This window comes from Mus pahari, chromosome 16, assembly GCF_900095145.1.
Source record: "Mus pahari chromosome 16, PAHARI_EIJ_v1.1, whole genome shotgun sequence".
In the NCBI taxonomy this organism is placed as follows: Eukaryota; Metazoa; Chordata; class Mammalia; order Rodentia; family Muridae; genus Mus; species Mus pahari.
In genome coordinates this window covers 17,297,816-17,303,408 of record NC_034605.1, presented here as the reverse complement: position 1 = coordinate 17,303,408, position 5,593 = coordinate 17,297,816, and positions in this window count along the sequence as shown.

Genomic DNA, 5,593 nt, shown 5'->3' with positions numbered 1-5,593 from the left:
CTTTCTTTCTTTCTTTCTTTCTTTCTTTCTTTCTTTCTTTCTTTCTTTCTTTTTCGAGACAGGGTTTCTCTGTGTAGCCCTGGCTGTCCTGGAACTCACTTTGTAGACCAGGCCAGCTTTGAACTCAGAAATCTGCCTGCCTCTACCTCCCAAGTGCTGGGATTAAAGGTGTGCTCCACCACGCCCCGCGCATACTATGTTTTCTATCTCTCCTTTGCCACCCCTTCCTTCCTTTCTTCCTCCCACCTCTGTTTTCCTTTCCTTTCCCTTCCTTCCTTCCTTTTCTTCCTCTTCCCCTTGCACTTTGAAACATGGTCTCACTGATTAACCCAGACTGGCCTCGAAGTCATAACTGTCTTACCTCTGCCTCCCAGATACTGGAATTGCAGGTGAACACCTATACTCAGCCTTACTTTCGTTTTTTCACATGAATATATAAGCTAATCCAGATCTAGTGAGGCACGCCTGGGATCTCAGAACTAAGGAGGGTGAGACAGGAAGATTGTGGTCTCAAGGCCACTAGGTCCTGAGAGAGACCACATCTCAAAACGAAACAAAAAGTGCTGGGATGTGGTTTGGTTGGTAGCGTGCTTGTCTAGCACACATGAGGCACTGGGCCACATAAATTGGGCATTATGGGTCACACCTGTGATCCCAGAAGCAGAAGCAGAAGGACCTCGTGAAATGGGTGCATCCAACAAGGGAAGCCCAAAACAGAACTGGGCACAGAAGGAGCAGAGGTGGTTGTTAAAGCTACAATCACAGGGTAAGTTCTGAGTATCCGCCCGAGCTGCAGGTTTGTTTCTCTTACAAGAAGCAACAGCTACGGAAGTCTGTTCAGCACCTGCCTCCAGAGTTCCTCTCCCCTTGCCGGAGGCCCGCTCTGCATCTAGGCACGCCCCTGGCGTCCAGCCACAGGAGGGCGACAGAGCTCCTGAGCTGCTTTCTTCAGAAGGATGTGACCTCTATGTTGTGTCTCACTCTTGCCAGCACCAAAGGGAGATGTTGGCTGGGTTCTTGTGTGTAGGACTGGACCATGATGTTCCTGATACTCACAGAATGCAAAACAACACAGGCGGCAGCTGCCCATTGCTGGAGACAAGCGGACCCAGAGTGAAAGAAAGAACCTCGAACTTAAAGCATTCTTCTCTTTTCTTATCACTGTGACACTTAGGTGACAGAAGCTACGTAAGAGATGGATGATCTCTACTTCACAGTGTCAGTCCGCCATGGCTGGAAAAGCAAAGTGGAGTTTGTGATGGAAGGGGCGTGAGGAGGAGGGTGCGCGAAGGATCAGGAAGCACAGGTGGGACAGAAGTTGATCAGTGCCAACCCACAAAAGCTGGGCTCTGTACTCAGGGTGGACTCTTCCTACTTCCACTTTTGTTGCTGTAAAAAAAATACCCTAACAAATGAAATGAAAAAGAAAGGGTTTATTTTAGCTCCCAGTTCCAGGTTACAGTCCATCAGTGAGAGGAAGTCAAAGCAAGAACTTACAACAGCGAGATCATGGTCAAGAGCAGAGAGAATGTGTGCATGCACACATGGATAGCATGCACGCATGGGTAGCATTCAGCTGGCTTCTCTGCCCTATACAACCCAGGGCTCAAGACCAGTGACTAATGCTGCCCACTTTCAGGGCGGGTCTTTCCACATCAATCAATGTACATGGGGGACTGAACTCAGATTCCCAGGCTTACCCAGCAAGCACATTACTCCCGAAGCCATCTTGCTCGTCCCTCTGCTAATACATCGATAGATAACTTTTTCATTGTTTGTCGTTGTTTGAATTATGTATTTATTTTTATGTTGGTGAATGTTTTGTCTGTATATATGGTTATGCCCCTTATATGTGCACTGCCCACAGAGGCCTAAAGAGGACATCGGATTACCTGGATAATTTAAACTGGAGTTATAAAAGGTTGTGAGCTACCATGTAGGTCCTGGAAACCAAACCCTGGTCCTTTGCAAGAGCAGGAAGTGCTCCTCATCACTGAGCATCTCTCCAGCCTTTATTTGTTTTTTTGTTGTTGTTTTGTTTTGAGATAGGGTCTCACAATGTAGACTGACCTCCCACCTACCACAGTCCTCTTGCCTCTACCTCCCAAGTGTTGGAATTACAGATTTGCATATATATGCAAATGATTATATATATATATATGATGATAATGATTATATATATATATATATATATATATATATCATCATGCCTGCCTTAAGAGCTTCTTCATAGTAGTAGTGGGTTGCTAAGGGGAAGGGCTTGTACATCACATTTTAATATACACTATGAATAACATCCAGTGTGTACTCCCTGATACATCCAGCAATTATCCCATGTTCTCTCTTCTCTGCAGAGGAAGGGCTCCCCTTTAGAGAGACAATGGATGTACTGGCTAGTTTTGTGTCAACTTGACACAGCTGGAGTTATCACAGAGAAAGGAGCTTCAGTTGGGGAAATGCCTCCATGAGATCCAGCTGTGGGGCATTTTCTCAATTAGTGATCAAGGAGGAAGGGCCCCTTGGGGATGGGACCATCTCCGGGCTGGCAGTCTTGGGTTCTATAAGAGAGCAGGCTGAGCAAGTCAGGGGAAGCAAGCCAGTACAGAACATCCCTCCATGGCTTCTGCATCAGCTCCTGCTTTCCTGACCTGCTTGAGTTCCAGTCCTGACTTCCTTTGGTGATCAATAGCAGTATGGAAGTGTAGGCTGAATAAACCCTTTCCTCCCCAACTTGCTTTTTGGTCATGATGTTTGTGCAGGAATAGAAACCCTAACTAAGACAATGGATGTGTTCAAAGGAGAGTCTAGACTACCAACACCACCAGTCAGTGACAGCCTGGGTTTATTGCTGTGTCAGACTGACGGTATAGAAAAACAAGAGCACAAAGACAGAATCCAGTGCTTCTTGAAACCCAGAGATTATTTTTACTGTCTAAATGTGGACACATAACGATGGGTCAATTCTGTGATTTTTCCAATGACGTAGCTTCTATGACCTTTCTCTCCCCCCTTTCCCTTCCCCCTTACTGCTCCTCTCCCCTTCGTTCTCTTTCTTTTCTGTCGTCTTTTTCCTCCCCCTAGTCTTTCAGCTCCCTCCTCCACCCCCACCCCTTGCTGGGCAGTGAATGCAGGCTTCCTGCAAACTAAACACACATCCTCCCACTGAGCCTACAGAGCTCTGCCCCCTGTCCCACTTTCTGCCTCCTCCTTTTGGAAGCTTTCCTTAAACCAGCTTTATTGTTGTGCAGTTTGTATGCAGTAAAACCCACCAATTTTAAGAAATGTGAATTTCCTAGCTTTAACAAATGTGTACAGTGGTGTGACTACTGCTGTCATTGTGATATGGAACATTTTAGTCACTCTTGTCCCCTAACAGCTTTCTCTCCTACCCTAGCCAGCAACCAGGGATCTGCTTTTTGTCACTACAGTTTTACTCCTAGAGTTAAGAACTTGGAATCTTGAATGGTCTTTTGGAGTCCGGCTTTGGCTGAGTACACTGTGAGATTCTTCCTTGCTATAATATCCACATATGCCCATAGCTCATTCTCCTGCTTAGTTGCTGCATGATATTTAATATTTTGAATGTGCCAATATTTGTTTATCCATTTACAAGCTGATGGACATTTGGGTTGTTTCCAGATTTTTGCTGTCGGAGATAAAGCTGCTATAAATGTCTGTGTACACATTCCATGTGAACATATGAATTTTCTATTTCTCTTGAGCAAATATCCAGGAGGAGGGCTGCTGGGCTGTGTAAATAGTGCAGATTGAACTTTACAAAGAACTGTCCAACTCTTGTCCAAAGTCAGTGCACCCTGGTGCTTTCCTAAGGGTGATGCTTGGAGGCTGCAGACACTCCACATCCTTGCCAGCATGTGCGATTGTGTCTTTCCCTGGGCTATCCATTGCAGGTGGGGTGATGCTCCCATTTAGGTTATTTTTCTTTCTGGTTTGGGTTTACTGTATTTTATTTGGTATGTGTGTTTCTGTATGTGTGTAGTGCACGCACTTGCAAAGATCAGAGGACGACATTGTGTCTTCCTCTATTGCTTTGAACTGCTGGTACCTGCCCGTGTCTGCTCCCAACCCGGGGTTATAGGTATATATAGCTATTCCTGGCTTTTGTTACATGAGTCCTGGGGATTTATACTCAGGTTCCTCCATCTAGCCTAGGCTATCCTGGAACTTTCTAAGTACCCTAGGCTAGCCTTGAACTCTCAGCAATCCTGTGCCTCTCAACCTCTAGTGCTGGGATTAGGGTAGCTTTGATTTGCATTTTTTTTTTTAATGATTAGAGGTGTTAGTGATCCTTTTTTTTATCCCCCAAACAATCACTGTTTATTAACTGACTTATTTCTGAGTTACTTATTACAGCTGTTTATTGCTGGATTATTAATGCTCATGTACTGTAGATAGGCTTGTAGGTGAGCTCATTACTGACTTCACGTTGGGGTATTCCTGCTCAATGTTGTTGTGTGATAAAACTTTTTCCCAGAGGGATTAAATACAAATATCTTCTCAGTCCAGAAAGGGGGAGCCCATGACAGACCAAAACACAGGTAACACCAAAGCCTAGCTTGGTGAACCAATTGGTGGGATTATTTTCAGGGATACAGGTGTCATAGCTGGGGGTTCTTTTGCTGTGAAGAGACACCATGACCGTGGCAACTCTTATAAAGGAAGGAATTCAGTTTAAACTAAAAGGTTTAGTTTGGTATCGTGGCAGGAAACATGGTGACATGCAGACAGACATGGTGCTGTGAGTGGTCGCTGAGAGTTCTACATCTGGATTGGTAGGCAGCAGGAAGAGACCAAGGCACTGGGCAAGCCCACCTCCAATGACACACTTCCTCCAATAAGGCCACATCTCCTAATAGTGCCACTCCCTGGTGACCAAGCATTCAAATCTATAAGCTTATGGGGGCCATTTTTATTCAAACCACCACAGCGGGTGAAGGGTTAACTTAGGAACAGACCTGACACAGAGATAGCTGCATCACCGAAAGCCCACCCCAGCATGAGGGCTAGCTCACTGACAACCTGGAGTATACAGCCAGCCCAGCAGACTGGAGAGCATCCTTTCAGAGTGACTCTGGTCTAAACCTTTTCCAGGCACCTTGTCTGGTTTTCTGCTTCTTTCAGGCAGCTAATCTAGATTCGGAGTCTTCTTTGCAGCTTAGCCTGTCTCAAGAGTCTTCCCTGCAGGGAATCTGATCAATTTCAGGGACTTCCTGAAGCTATTTGAGTTATTTACATTTCTGTTTTAGGAGTGGATGCCTGAGGCTGGTGAGATGGCTCAGCAGGTAAGAGCACTGACTGCTCTTCCAAAGGTCCTGAGTTCAAATCCCAGCAACCACGTGGTGGCTCACAAGCATCCGTAATGAGATCTGAGACCCTCTTCTGGTGAGTCTGAAGTCAGCTACAATGTACTTAGGTATAATAATAAATAAATCTTTTGAGCCAGGTGTGGTGGCACACGCCTTTAATCCCATCACTCAGGAGGCAGAGGCAGGTGGATTTCTGAGTTCGAGGCCAGCCTGGTCTACAGAGTGAGTTCCAGGATAGCCAGGGCTACACAGAGAAACCCTGTCTC